The 16,414-nt window shown below is 37.5% G+C and overlaps 1 non-coding gene across 1 annotated transcript; it reads right to left on the bottom strand.

Moving 5' to 3' along the window:
- Nucleotides 1-5,252: 5,252 nt before the first annotated feature.
- On the bottom strand, nt 5,253-5,356 carry LOC127898964 (small nucleolar RNA R71). The gene has a single exon (XR_008050732.1). It is a non-coding gene; the product is annotated as a small nucleolar RNA R71 (small nucleolar RNA).
- Nucleotides 5,357-16,414: the final 11,058 nt, after the last annotated feature.

Genomic DNA, 16,414 nt, shown 5'->3' with positions numbered 1-16,414 from the left:
ATCTGCACTGTGAGGTTGTTTGGCAATGTTGAAGATGTTCAGCTCCATAGTCATGTTGCCGAAGGACAACTGCATATTTCCAGTTCTACATTGAATGTGAGCATCCGCAGTTGCCAAGAAAGGTCGGCCTAGAATAATGGGGATGTGCTTCCTTGAATCCTGTATTGGTTGAGTGTCAATTACAATGAAGTCAACAGGAAAATAAAATTTGTCTACCTGGATAAGCACGTCCTCCACAATACCACGAGGTATTTTCGTGGACCGATCTGCAAGTTGTAACACCACTGGAGTTGGGTGTAATTCTCCCAGTCCAAGTTTCACAAACACAGAGTAAGGCAATAAATTTACACTAGCTCCTAAATCCAACAAAGCATTCTCAATTGTGTGGTTCCCTATACTACATGAGATAGTGGGGGAGCCTGGGTCTTTGCATTTTAAAGGAATTTTATGTTGGAGTATAGAACTAACGTTTTCTGTTAAAAATGCCTTCTTTTGAACATGCATGTTTCTCTTTTTAGTACACAAATCTTTAAGAAACTTGGCATAAGATGGAACTTGCTTTATAGCATCAAGTAAAGGGATGTTAACACTTACCTGTTTGAAGATTTCGAGAATCTCACCTGTAGATTTTCCCTTTTTTCCTTTCGCTAACCTCTGAGGAAATGGAGCTTTGGGAACGTATTCTCGTGGGTTGGCTTCTTCTCTCTCCTCCGGTGGTGAGTCCTCAACGTTCACAGGTACAATTTGATTTTCCTTTGTCACCGGCATCTCCACTTTGTTGTCGATTTCTTTTCCTTTTCGCAAGGTCATTATTGCTTTGACCTCTCCATGCTGCTGTGGTGAACTGGTACTCGCTTCATGCACTCCTTTAGGATTAGGCACTGGTTGACTTGGAAATTTTCCTTTCTCAACAGTCATTGCCAAGGTCTGAACTGAAGAAGCGAGTTGTCCCACCATCTTCTCGAGGCTTGAAACTGATTGAGCTTGTGAGTTGAAGCCCGCTCTCAATTCATTTCGTAGTCCATCAATGGTGCGATTCTGTTGCTCAATCGTGGAGTGAGTAAGATTCTTGAGATTCTGGAATGAATCCTCCCATGGTCTGGGCTGAGAGTAATTCTGGTTCTGATTGTATGGTCTAAATGGTGGCTGAGAGGCTTGAGGATTTTGTGGAATTGGTGGAGCTGGAGCTGTTGGTCCATTTTGTTGGAATCCTTGAGACCATGAAAAATTGGGGTGGTCTCTCCATCCAGGATTATATGTGTTGGAGTATGGGTTGTAATTCGATGGTTTTCTCATTAATCCTATGGCATTGGCTTGATCTGAGTATGAGTCATGGTCATGTGGTTCTGTTGATTTAGCAGTCGATAACGATGCTATTTGTCGAGCAAGACCTTCAACCATCTCCTTGACTTCTTTGATTCCCGAAGTTGACTCGCCAATTTGAACCTCATTTACTCCTTTAATTCTTCTAGTATTCCTGAGTGATCGACTCCGTTGTTGGGAATTATCCGCTTGTCGCTGGAAGAATTCCCAAATTTCTGATGCACTTTTTGACATTAGCTCTCCTCCACTTGTTGCCATTAGCCATTCTTGCACATTTGGTAGTAATCCCTCCAAAAAGTATTGGCATTGGTGCCATTTCTCGTACCCATGATGTGGACACTTCAAGAGTAGCCCATTGAATCGCTCCCATGTTTCGAAAAACTGCTCGTCCTCTCTTTGGGTAAACTCCGAGATTTCCCTGCGAATAGCATTGGTTTTATGCACTGGGAAATATTTATTCAAAAATTTTGTTACCATTTGTTCCCATGATGAAATGCTATTAGCAGGCAATGTATTAAGCCATGAACGAGCTCTATCCTTTAAAGAAAATGGGAATAATCTGAGTTTAACATCATCGTCTGAAAAATTCTCATATTTAAATGTTTGACAAATAGCATGAAAATCATTCAAATGATTATATGGGTCCTCATTTTCTAAGCCATAAAATGTGGGGAGACAATTTAGCACACTAGGTTTTAGTTCAAAGCTCCTAGCAGCTACATTTGGGTATCTTATGCATGATGTGCTCAAATTAGCTAAGGGACTAAAATAGTCCTTAAATGGCCTCTCCTGTGGTGCTTGTAAATCCATTCCAAATTTATTTTTAATGTGCTTTTGTGTGCGAATTGTTTTTTCTAATTCAAGGTCTATAGGTTCAAGATTAGGTAATAATGACCTACGACCATGCATGCAAATAAATAAAATAAAAATAAAGATGCAAACAAAACAAAAAATAAAGATGGGAACAAAACAAATAAAAATAAAGAAGAGGGAGAAATTACGATACTAACCTTATTGCGCTATTACAACCTTTCTATAAAAATACACAAAAATAAATACGTGAAAGAAATTAACTAAAAATTAAATTAATAAGATAAACAAAAAAAAAATTACAAAGAAAAATAAATGGAAAATTAAATTACAAAATTTTAAAGAAGAGAAAAAGAAAAGAAATACTAACCTTTAAATGTAGATTCACTTTTTTTTTCTTTTTTTTTTAATAATAAAAAAAATACAAGAAAACAAATAAAAGAAATTATTCACAAAAATTAATTCTATGAATTAAAATTACTTACCTCCCCGGCAACGGCGCCAAAAACTTGTTGTGCAAATTTTAATGTACTCGCAAGCGCACGAATCTATTGTAGTATAGATCTATGGTGACGAGTGTCGATCCCACGAGGAGGTGGATTTTAATTGTGTAGAATTAATTTTGTAAATGGGTGATTGGATTTATGGTGGAAATGATTTGGAATATGCTAAAACTTAAATTAAAATGGCGAGAATAAATTCTAAAACTGGAATTGAAATGGCGAGAATGAATTGAAGAGAATTCTATTGAAATGACGTACTTGGGTATCTGGATCCGTATCAACATGCATCACGGGCTAAATAATCCGTATTAATGCCAATTAAATCATGAGGGGGGAATCCACACCTCATGAACCACGCTCTAATCAATATGGTGCTAAGGGTTTATCGTGCCAAATAATAATAACCTTATACTAGAGAGCCGGTGTAACCAAGGCGGTATCTAGACAAGATTAGTATTATTTGTCGACGAGAAGTCAAAACATCCACAAAAATTAGAGGGGAAGAGAAAGTAAATTTACCAAATTAAGCCCATGACACATGTTGAGACTTCACCTTCAACCCAAGCTTGAAAGAAAATTAGCCACTCATAATTGAACTAGGGGCAAAATGGGAATTTATTAAAATACGAAGAAAATACAAGATGGAGAGGGAATTACAGAAAATGGATCCCAAAAATGGATTCAGAGATATCAAATTAGGGGGGGGAGGCCCCCTTTTTATAGATACATGGAGTAAATCATGGCCATCGGATTAAAAACAGTTTGGACGCTCAGGATTGCGCCACGTCATCAGTCAACAGTCCACGGTTTGACCACGCGGATGAACAGTAACACGGTTTGACCCGACTTTGAACAGTAACGCGGTTTGACCCGGATGAACAGTAACGCGGTTTGGTTGAAAATAATCCTGTGTGATGCATGCACCGTACGCGAGATTTTTCGTCCACTGATATGCTGCCACGTCACCATCAACAGTACATAAGAATTTTAGTCCAACAGGATCGTGACACCTCATCAGTCAATGCCACATCATCGGTCAATGCCACGTCATCATCCGTTTATGTGAACAGTGTCGTGAACAGTAACGTATACAGTACCGTACACGTGAATAGTACCGTACATGTGAATAGTGCCATTTTTCCTTTTATGCTCCTCCTAAGGTTTTCGACTGTCCTGAGTTCAAAAGTGATGTCCGTTTTGCCGTCTGATCTCTCCTTTATTGTGAAATGACTATAATGCCCCTAAAATACATAAAATACTTAATTAAAATAAAACACATGTAATTAAATCACAAGAAGGTTAAATATATAAAAGTAAGGGTTGTTAGTAAGACTTAAAATGTAAAATGACGGTTTTCTCCTTTATAAATATGCATTTTCTAACACTCAACAAGCACCATATTGATTAGAGCGTGGTTCATGAGGTGTGGATTCCCCCTCATGATTTAATTGGCATTAATACGGATTATTTAGCCCATGATGCATGTTGATACGGATCCAGATACCCAAGTACGTCATTTCAATATAATTCTCGTCAATTTATTCTCGCCATTTCAATACCAATTTTAGAATTTATTCTCGCCATTTTAATTTAAGTTTTAGCATATTCCAAATCATTTCCACCATAAATCCAATCACCCATTTACAAAATTAATTCTACACAATTAAAATCCACCTCCTCGTGGGATCGACACTCGTCACCATAGATCTATACTACAATAGATTCGTGCGCTTGCGAGTACATTAAAATTTGCACAACAAGTTTTTGGCGCCGTTGCCGGGGAGGTAAGTAATTTTAATTCATAGAATTAATTTTTGTGAATAATTTCTTTTATTTTTTTTCTTGTATTTTTTTTTATTAAAAGAAAAAGAAAAAAAAAGTGAATCTACATTTAAAGGTTAGTATTTCTTTTCTCTTTCTCTTCTTTAAAATTCTGTAATTTAATTTTCAATTTATTTTTCTTTGTATTTTTTTTGTTTATTTTATTAATTTAATTTTTAGTTAATTTATTTCACGTATTTATTTTTGTGTATTTTTATAGAAAGGTTGTAATAGCGCAATAAGGTTAGTATCGTAATTTCTCCCTCTTCTTTATTTTTATTTATTTTGTTCCCATCTTTATTTTTTATTTTATCTGTTTGCATGCATGGTCGAAGGTCATTATTACCCAATCTTGAACCTATAGACCTTGAACTTGAGAAAACACTTCGCACACACAAACAAGTAAAAAATAAAATGGATTTGCAACCACAGGAGAGGCCATTTAAGGATTATTTCAGTCCTTTAGCAAATTTGAACACATCATGTATAAGATACCCAAATGTAGCTGCTAGGAGCTTTGAATTAAAACCTAGTGTGCTAAATTGTCTCCCCACATTTTATGGCCTAGAAAATGAGGACCCATATAATCATCTGAATGATTTTCATGCCATTTGTCAAACTTTTAAATATGAAAATTTTTCAGATGATGATGTTAAACTCAGATTATTCCCATTTTCTTTAAAGGATAGAGCTCGTTCATGGCTTAATACATTGCCTGCCAATAGCATTTCATCATGGGAACAAATGGTAACTAAATTTTTGAATAAATATTTCCCAGTGCATAAAACCAATGCTATTCGCAGAGAAATCTCGGAGTTTACCCAGAGAGAGGACGAGCAATTTTTTGAAACATGGGAGCGATTCAATGGGCTACTCTTGAAGTGTCCACATCATGGGTACGAGAAATGGCACCAATGTCAATACTTTTTGGAGGGATTACTACCGAATGTGCAAGAATGGCTAATGGCAACAAGTGGAGGAGAGCTAATGTCAAAAAGTGCATTAGAAATTTGGGAATTCTTCCAGCGACAAGCAGATAATTCCCAACAACGGAGTCGATCATTCAGGACTACTAGAAGAATTAAAGGAGTGAATGAGGTTCACATTGGCGAATCTAGCTCAGAAATTAAAGAAGTCAAAGCAATAATTGAAGGTCTCTCTCAACAAATAGCATCGTTATCGACTGCTAAATCAACAGAGCCACATGACCCTGACTCATATCCAGATCAAGCCAATGCCATAGGTGTAATGAGAAAGCCTTTAAACTACAACCCATACTCCAATACATATAACCCTGGATGGAGAGACCACCCCAATTTTTCATGGTCTCAAGGATTCCAACAGAATGGACCAGCAGCTCCAGCTCCACCAATTCCACAAAATCCTCAAGCCTCTCAACCACCATTTAGACCATACAATCAGAACCAGAACCACTCTCAACCTAGACCATGGGAGGATGCATTCCAGAATTTCAGGAATGTTACTCACTCCACGATTGAGCAACAAAACCGCACCATTGATGGACTACGAAATGAGTTGAGAGCAGGCTTCAACTCACAAGCTCAATCAGTTTCAAGCCTCGAGAAGATGGTGGGACAACTTGCTTCTTCAGTTCAGACCTTGGCAATAACCGTTGAGAAAGGTAAGTTTCCAAGTCAACCAGTGCCTAACCCTAAAGGAGTGCATGAAGCAAGTACCAGTTCACCACAGCAGCATGGAGAGGTCAAAGCAGTAATGACCTTACGAAAAGGAAAGGAAGTCGACAACAAAGTGGAGATGCCGGTGACAAAAGAAAATCAAATTGTACCTGTGAATGTTGAGGACTCACCACCGGAGGAAAAAGAAGAAACCAACCCACGAGAATATGTTCCTAAAGCTCCATTTCCTCAGAGGTTAGCAAAAGGCAAAAAGGGAAAATCCACAGGTGAGATTCTCGAAATCTTCAAACAGGTAAGTGTTAATATCCCTTTACTTGATGCTATAAAACAAGTTCCATCTTATGCCAAGTTTCTTAAAGACCTTTGTACTAAAAAGAGAAATATGCATGTTCAAAAGAAGGCATTTTTAACAGAAAACGTTAGTTCTATACTCCAAGATAAAATTCCTTTAAAATGCAAATACCCAGGCTCCCCCACTATCTCATGTAGTATAGGGAACCACACAATTGAGAATGCTTTGTTGGATTTAGGAGCTAGTGTAAATCTGTTGCCTTACTCTGTATTTGTGAAACTTGGATTGGGAGAATTACACCCAACTCCAGTGGTGTTACAGCTTGTAGATCGGTCCACAAAAATACCTCGTGGTATTGTGGAGGACGTGCTTATCCAAGTAGACAAGTTCTATTTTCCTGTTGATTTCATTGTAATTGACACTCAACCAATACAGGATTCAAGGAAGCACATCCCCATTATTCTAGGCCGACCTTTCTTGGCAACTGCGGATGCTCACATTCAATGCAGGACTGGAAATATGCAGTTGTCCTTCGGCAACATGACTATGGAGCTAAACATTTTCAACATTGCCAAACAACCTCACAGTGCAGATGATGGAATTGTTGATGTGGATTTAATTGAAGCATTAGTTGATGATACTTTTGTTTCAAACCTTAGTGATGATCCTTTACAAACATGTTTAACTCACTTTGGTTTTGATTTTGATATTGACAAATCGGTTGATGAGGTCAACGCCCTGCTTGACTCAGCACCATCTATGGATACTAATAAATGGAAGTCAAGAGTTGAACAACTAGCACCATCAGAGAAGCAACTCATTCCATCATCAGAATCACCACCGAAACTCGAGCTCAAACCATTACCCAACACATTGGAATATGCATTTTTGGGAAAAGAAAGTACTCTGCCGGTAATCATCTCATCATCCCTAAATGACGAACAAAAAGGTAAGTTGTTGGATGTTTTGAAAGAGCACAAAGGGGCATTAGGATGGACCATAGCAGACATAAAAGGTATAAACCCAGTAGACTGCATGCATTACATTCACCTTGATGAAAATGCTAAAACTACTAGGGAAATGCAACGTCGGTTAAATCCTAATATGAAAGAAGTTGTTAGAATTGAAGTCCTTAAGCTATTAGATGCAGGTATCATTTACCCAATTTCTGATAGTTCATGGGTCAGTCCTGTACAAGTCGTCCCCAAAAAGTCAGGAGTCACAGTAGTTACCAATGCTGATAATGAATTGATACCCACTAGAGTAACTACAGGATGGCGTGTATGCATTGATTATAGAAAATTGAATTCTGTCACACGTAAAGACCATTTTCCTTTACCATTTATTGATCAAATGCTTGATAGATTAGCAGGCCATGAATTTTATTGCTTTCTAGATGGCTACTCAGGATATAATCAGATTCCCATAGCACCAAAAGATCAAGAGAAAACTACTTTCACTTGCCCTTTTGGCACATTTGCATATATGAGAATGCCATTTGGATTATGCAATGCACCTGCTACATTTCAACGATGCATGTTGAGCATTTTTTCTGATATGGTTGAACGATTCCTTGAAGTCTTTATGGATGACTTTTCTGTCTTTGGTGACTCGTTTGATCAATGTTTACATCATCTAACACTAGTTCTGCAGAGATGTATCGAGAAGAACTTGGTCTTAAATTGGGAGAAATGCCATTTTATGGTAAAACAAGGTATTGTTCTCGGTCACATCATTTCGAGCAAAGGTATTGAGGTTGACAAAGCCAAGGTGGATCTCATTTCTAATCTTCCTCCACCTAAAACAGTCAGAGAAGTAAGATCTTTCCTTGGGCATGCTGGTTTCTATAGACGTTTCATCAAAAATTTTAGCAAAGTTTCTAGACCCTTATGCAATTTACTTGCTAAGGATGTACCTTTTATCTTTAATGATTCATGTCTTATGGCGTTTGAAAAATTAAAGCAGTTGTTGACATCATCACCCATCATTCAAGCCCCAAACTGGAACTTACCATTTGAGCTCATGTGTGATGCATCTGATTATGCAGTAGGAGCAGTATTAGGACAAAGAGTTGATCGAATTCCCCACGTTATTTACTATGCTAGTATGACATTGAATGATGCACAGTTGAACTATTCAACTACTGAAAAAGAAATGCTAGCAGTAGTGTTTGCATTAGAAAAATTTCGATCATATCTCATTGGTTGTAAAATAATTATATTCACGGATCATGCTGCTCTTAAATATCTTCTCACAAAGAAAGATGCAAAAGCCAGACTAATTCGTTGGGTGTTACTTTTACAGGAGTTCGACTTGGAATTCAAAGATAAGAAAGGCACAGAGAATGTTGTGGCGGACCACCTCTCTCGTCTCCATTTTGACACAATTACAGAATCATTACCATTGAATGAGTCATTTCCAGATGAACAATTAATGAATGTGGAAGTATTACCTTGGTACGCTGATATAGTTAATTATCTTGTTACAGGTAAACTTCCAGAGCATTGGACCAAGCAAGACAAGGCTAAATTCTTTGCAGAGATAAAGAATTTCTTTTGGGATGACCCGTATTTGTTCAAGTATTGTGCAGACCAAATTGTTAGACGATGTGTCCCAGAAAATGAAATTCAGAATATTCTTTCATTCTGCCATGAACAAGCTTGTGGAGGCCATTTCAGTGCTAAGAAAACAGCGACTAAAGTTTTACAATGTGGTTTCTATTGGCCAACTATATTTCGAGATGCTTACACTTTCTGTTCTTCATGTGATAGGTGTCAACGAATGGGGAGCATTACACGAAGGAACATGATGCCATTAAATCCAATTTTAGTGGTAGAAATTTTTGACGTATGGGGTATCGACTTCATGGGACCCTTTCCCCCTTCTTTTGGCCATCAATACATATTGGTTGGTGTTGACTACGTATCGAAATGGGTAGAAGCAATTCCATGTAGAACCAATGATCACAAGGTGGTGATAGCATTTTTGAAAAGCAACATTGTTTCACGCTTTGGATTCCCTCGAGCAATAATCAGTGATGGTGGTGCCCACTTTTGTAACAAAGCATTCAAAGCTCTTTTGACAAAGTATTCAATCACACACAAAGTGGCGACCCCGTATCATCCGCAAACCAGTGGCCAAGTTGAGATCTCCAATCGAGAAATAAAGCACATATTAGAAAAAACGGTGAGGCCAGACAGAAAAGATTGGTCATTAAGACTTGATGATGCATTATGGGCATATAGAACGGCTTTCAAGACCCCAATTGGGATGTCACCCTACAGGCTAGTGTATGGAAAAGCTTGCCACCTACCTGTGGAACTCGAGCATCGTGCGTATTGGGCCATCAAGAAATTCAATTTTGACATGCAGCAAGCCAACTCAGAAAGAAGATTACAACTGGCAGAACTTGAAGAAATTCGCAATGATGCATACGAAAATGCCAAGATTTACAAGCAACGAATGAAAGTCTTCCATGACAAGCACGTTATGAGAAAATCGTTCACTCCAGGTCAGAAAGTGCTTTTATTCAATTCTCGCTTGCACCTATTCCCAGGTAAGTTACGCTCTCGTTGGTCTGGTCCCTTTATTGTTCATACTGTTTTTCCACATGGGGCAATTGAAATTAAGGACCCAAAGAACGGTGTCACGTTTAAAGTTAATGGTCAAAGATTAAAGCCATATCTAGAATACCAACCACGTGGAGAAGACACCGAAATAAATTTGAGTGACCCACCAGATTTGAATTGATTTTTTTTTTCTTTCTTTTCGTTGATTTGATTTTGTTTTCTTTCTTTATATTATTCTTTTGCTAATTGAAATTGTTTTTGCATAAGTGTGTTTATTTTACCATTAAGTTTTCTCTTATCATTGTTAATCATGAGTCTCATACTTAGACCGTTCCTCCTGAACATTCTTAAACCACTTCAACGTGTCAAAACTCATCTCAAAAGGCAGATTCAATTTTGTAAAACACAACGCATTTGGGCTCTACAACCACCAGAGTTAGTAGCCTATGTTGAGGGTTTAGAAAGCCAACTCAGAGACATTGAGAGAAGTGTTTACGACATCCAGTTGGAGCTTGAGGTAAATTCAATAAGAGGACGATTTTAATTTTCTTTGTGTGTTTTAATTTGTTTTTCTGTTTGTGTGCTTTAGTTTGTTACCCCCGTGAAGTGGCGGATAACGGTACTCCGTGACAATCAAGTCGGTTACTTCAGTTTCCCATAATAACTGATATTCTGAGGCGAAGGTATGGACAGAAACGAGATTCTAACGAAGCTTCACAAGCGATTCCCTTCACTTCCTCAGAATGCCCTCCTTACGATCTATAAAGCTCGGTCCGAACGCATGCGATTACTCATGAGGAATAACATACCTGCTGACATCCGTTGGTTAATCGAGGCTAAAGTACGATCGGCAGGTGAGTTACCTCCAAAATTTATTGCATACATGCCTGGTTGTGGTAAAGGAAATTATGCAAGAAAACGACGAGCTCGAAGAATTTCTGTTGCTTGTCATAAGTGTGCCAGAATGAGTTGCAATAAAAACCCATGTTCTTTAGGAATGGTGTCTGATAACAGGGAAGATAAGATTCAATTCATTAGGGATGGCTTGAATAAGGAGTCATTGGATGATATCCTTTTGTCTCTTGAAACGCATCCCAGTGGATATGTGCAAGGAGCGATTCTCCAGTTATGGCCATTGTTCCAGAAAGAGCATGCACGATATAGTCTCGGGAATCTGACTATAAACGACCCTGTTTGCCAGTTTATAAGAAAACTGGATAGGAAGCCTATCCTCGACCCATAGAGGGCGTTCAAGCCGTTTCTGGACGTAAAACCAGAGGAAGATGTGAGCCACAGTCGCAACTACCTGTAAATATCCTTTTACTTTATTGTTATTTTATTTCACTATTGTCTTATTGTTTGCATTATTGTCTTTAATAATTTTATTACTGTTTGCTTTTTCCTTATTACTGTTTGCTTTTCCCTTTTTACTGTTTCCTTTTTGACTCGCGAGCCACGTGCTTTACGCGTTATTTGACATGGACATGTGACCTCCTACACAACTATGACCCACTATCACCAAGACTCTTAAATGTGATTTTCTTTGTCAAGCACTCACAAATTATTTTTGCGAAGTATCACAATGGCAGCTACTCCCAATAGACAATTCAAGAACATTTGTGTGCTTTCTGGATTTACATATGGCAAACATAAAGAGTTCGTTGAGGCAGCCATAGATCTTGGTCAAAGCATAGCAGCGAGAAAATTACACTTGGTGTATGGAGGAGGTAATCGAGGGTTATCAAAAATGGTCTCAGAAGCAGCTTTTATCAGAGGAAGTCAAGTGTTAGGCATCATCCCAAGAGTCTTAAAACCATTGGGCAGTTCGTCTGACTCATCAACTGGAGAAGAGTTAGTCGTCTCAGGTATGCAAGAAAGAATAACTGAAATGCTTAATCATGTTGATGCTTTTATTTTCCTTCCAGAAGATCTTGCAACACTAGAGGCACTTATCACGCTAGCATCTTGGGCCCATCTGCACATCCACCAAAAACCCATCGGTTTGTTAAATGTCAATAACTTTTATGATGGCTTTATCGCATTTCTTAACCATGCAATAAAAAACTATTTCATTCCCGCTAATGTGAAAAAACTCTTTATTTGTGCTCACACTGCTAATGAGCTACTTGATCTGTTACAAGCTTATAAACCGGAGCCAGACCCCTGGACCTTTGTGTTGGAGCGCCCAAATAATGATGGTAACAGTAACCGCAGTAAGAAGTACAAATTAGATTTAACTCTCCGCTTGTAAATATTGTTTTCTGTGTTGCACCACCCAGGTGATGTCTTCTAAACTCTACTTCTTTCCTTTCAAACATTGAGGACAATGTTTCGTTCTGGTTGGGGGGAGGGAATAGTCGACAATTGTGGAATTTTGGTTAAGTTTTTACTAATTTTTGTTGTAGAAACTAACTGTTGCTAACTTTTTGTGTCGAAGATGGCTGAATATGGAGTGTAGTGACTCTAGAAACGCATCTTCATCGTAAAAAAAAAAAAAAAAAAAAAAATTAAAAAACTAAAAAAAAAAATTTCAGACATTTTCTTTTTCTTTATTATGTGTTTATGTTTATTTTTCTTCTTTTTAATTTCTCCTCTATCAATATACATTTTCCAACTTTTGAGTCGAAGATGGCTGAATATGGAGTGTAGTTCCTCTAGAAACGCATCTTCTTTAAAATAAAAAATAAAAAATTATTTTCGTTTTCTATCATTTTACGTGTAACTTTTCTAATTAGTTTTTATGCATCATTTTCACATTTCTGCATGCATATTTCCCTTTCATGTTTAGAATAGGTTGGGGGGGTAGAATGTTGTTTAAAAAAAAAAAAAATTGTGTGATTTGTTTTAACATTGGGTGACATGATTAATTTTAAATTTTAGTATTTGTATTATCTTTGGTCTTAAGTGATGTTACATTATGTTTGCTACTCTACATGTTGATGTCGGAGACATATATGAGTTGCTTGAAGGAATGAACATGTCATAATAAGTACCAAGTGAGTTTTTGAGCCTATCATTTTTCTTGGAGAGTAACCCTTTTGCCCATTCTTTATACAGCTTAACAGTTTATTATTGTATACACGATCTCTAGATTTCTTTTGAGTTAACCCTTAATAAAAAAAAAAAAAAATGTGTGTTGCTACATTGGGAGGCTCATCTAACTAGTAGATATGGATGATTATTTAGAGCCCTAAAAGACGATGGAAAGGCCATCTTTGATCCGTTTGAGCCTTTCTAGCCATCCCTTTTGTGATATATCCATAGTTAACCCTTTTGAGCCTTTAAAAAAAAAAAAAAAAAAAAACCTTTTCTTTGTCAACTTATCATCTTGACCCACTCCGATTTGGAGTATTACCCGATGTCTTATAAGGTCCATCACCTATTTATGTTTGAGAAAAATGTAAATAATTATTTTGTTCAGTGAAGTTGTGCCAAAAAAAAAAAGAGAAAAAAAAAAACAAAAGTTGTTGTTTCAAAAGAATAAAAATAACAATAATAGGTGAAATCCACCTTGCAAGTTCAAAAAAAAAAAAATTCTTTGCATTTTTCTCAAACATACACTTTGTTTTCCTTATTTCCCTTCTTTGTTAACCATGTCCCTAACCTACGTTACGTCCTAATAAAAGTCCTTCTTGATTTTAGGGAACTATAGTTTGAAGTAGAAGCTAGTTATATGGGCTAAAAAGATGTAGTCATGTATAAATAAAAAAAAAAAAGATAAATAAAGTGGGTTGACTAACATTTTATTTGACTTGAGATCGTATTATTTCTAAGCTGAGGGCATATTTATTTTATCTTGGTGAGAGCATGTGATATCACTTCTTCATTATTTTCTCTCAATTATCATTCATTGGAGTGACTATTTTTATTGGGTTTAATTTCTTTGTGAGAGTGTCACTACTTCCAGTGAGATTTTGGGGTTTGACATGTCATTCTTGAAAGTAGCTATAACAAAGTCTACTGGGTTGATTCATGTGGATGGTTGATGTGGGTGTGATGTTACTTTAGACTGAAGATAATGCTTATACTTTTATTTGATTGCTATCATTAATCTGATTGAATAAACATGAGTGTTTCTGAATTTAAAAAAAAAATCATTTTGAATTTGAATTTTATTTTCGCTTCATTTGCTAGGGACTAGCAATAAGCTGGTTGGGGGGTGTGTTGAGTGTTAGAAAATGCATATTTATAAAGGAGAAAACCGTCATTTTACATTTCAAGTCTTATTAACAACCCTTACTTTTATGTATTTAACCTTCTTGTGATTTAATTACATGTGTTTTATTTTAATTAAGTATTTTATGTATTTTAGGGGCATTATAGTCATTTCACAATAAAGGAGAAATCAGACGGCAAAACGGACATCACTTTTGAACTCAGGACGATCAAAAACCTTAGGAGGAGTATAAAAGGAAAAATGGCACTATTCACATGTACGGTACTATTCACGTGTACGGTACTGTATACGTTACTGTTCACATGTACGACACTATTCACATGTACGGTACTATTCACGTGTACGGTACTGTATACGTTACTATTCACATGTACGACACTATTCACATGTACGGTACTATTCACGTGTACGGTACTGTATACGTTACTGTTCACATAGACGGATGATGACGTGGCATTGACCGATGATGTGGCATTGACTGATGAGGTGTCACGATCCTGTTGGACTAAAATTCTTATGTACTGTTGATGGTGACGTGGCAGCATATCAGTGGACGAAAAATCTCGCGTACGGTGCATGCATCACACAGGATTATTTTCAACCAAACCGCGTTACTGTTCATCCGGGTCAAACCGCGTTACTGTTCAAAGTCGGGTCAAACCGTGTTACTGTTCATCCGCGTGGTCAAACCGTGGACTGTTGACTGATGACGTGGCGCAATCCTGAGCGTCCAAACTGTTTTTAATCCGATGGCCATGATTTACTCCATGTATCTATAAAAAGGGGGCCTCTCCCCCCCTAATTTGATATCTCTGAATCCATTTTTGGGATCCATTTTCTGTAATTCCCTCTCCATCTTGTATTTTCTTCGTATTTTAATAAATTCACATTTTGCCCCTAGTTCAACTATGAGTGGCTAATTTTCTTTCAAGCTTGGGTTGAAGGTGAAGTCTCAACATGTGTCATGGGCTTAATTTGGTAAATTTATTTTCTCTTCCCCTCTAGTTTTTGTGGATGTTTTGACTTCTCGTCGACAAATAATACTAATCTTGTCTAGTACCGCCTTGGTTTCACCGGCCCTCTAGTACAAGGTTATTATTATTTGGCACGATAAGCCCTTAGCACCATATTGATTAGAGCGTGGTTCATGAGGTGTGGATTCCCCCTCATGATTTAATTGGCATTAATACGGATTATTTAGCCCATGATGCATGTTGATACGGATCCAGATACCCAAGTACGTCATTTCAATATAATTCTCGTCAATTTATTCTCGCCATTTCAATACCAATTTTAGAATTTATTCTCGCCATTTTAATTTAAGTTTTAGCATATTCCAAATCATTTCCACCATAAATCCAATCACCCATTTACAAAATTAATTCTACACAATTAAAATCCACCTCCTCGTGGGATCGACACTCGTCACCATAGATCTATACTACAATAGATTCGTGCGCTTGCGAGTACATTAAAATTTGCACAACAAAGAGTCTATTTAAACTGAAGAGCGCATCAGGTGAGGGGGTTAGCAAAAATCAACCAAAAACTCTATAAGTGACCTATCTAAGAGCCTTAACAGGGCTTACCAGATTTTTAGTTCCTTTGTCGGAAAATTCCTTTCTTTTGAACCCATTCACAATTCTTCCCTCTCATTTTTATCTATTTATACACAATTTCTGACTTAAGCATCGGAGGGTCTACGCCGGAACCCCACCAGCGTATCCTAACCGTGTTTTCTGGTTGACAGGTACAGAAAATTGCGGTCATATTGGCGTTTGAGCTTGGATTTGTGCTGTAATTCCCCTAAAGAAATAAATTCAGCTGTTGAGGTTGTTTTTCGGCATCAACATCTTGGCGCCGTCTGTGGGGATCGGTGCGAAAAGCCATACGTTTGACAATTTAGAAGGAAGAGGCTATCAGATTACGAAATAGCGATGGATGATAACAACGGAGATAGGCAGACCTTGCACCAATTGGCGGAAGAAATGAATGCCACAGTAGATAAGAGATGGAGAGAAGGGCTCGAGAGGCAAATGGCAAAATTTAAAGAGATGATCAGGGGGCTGGTTGATGCCCAAGTCAGAAGAACTCAAGTTCGAGCTAGTGACCCAGAGAGTAGTGGAGCGCGAGAGAGGGAAGAGCTTGGTAGTGAACAGCAGAGCGGAATGAGACTACCACAAATTGGGGTACGACAAGAGAATAAAAGTGCAGGAGAACAAGTGAATGAGTTGACAGGGAGAATCAATAACTTGAATCAA

The sequence above is a fragment of the Citrus sinensis genome, chromosome 7 (genome assembly GCF_022201045.2).
Source record: "Citrus sinensis cultivar Valencia sweet orange chromosome 7, DVS_A1.0, whole genome shotgun sequence".
NCBI classification, from domain to species: domain Eukaryota; kingdom Viridiplantae; phylum Streptophyta; class Magnoliopsida; order Sapindales; family Rutaceae; genus Citrus; species Citrus sinensis.
The sequence above is the reverse complement of the archived record's forward strand: the minus strand, read 5'-3'. Positions and strand labels throughout refer to the sequence as shown.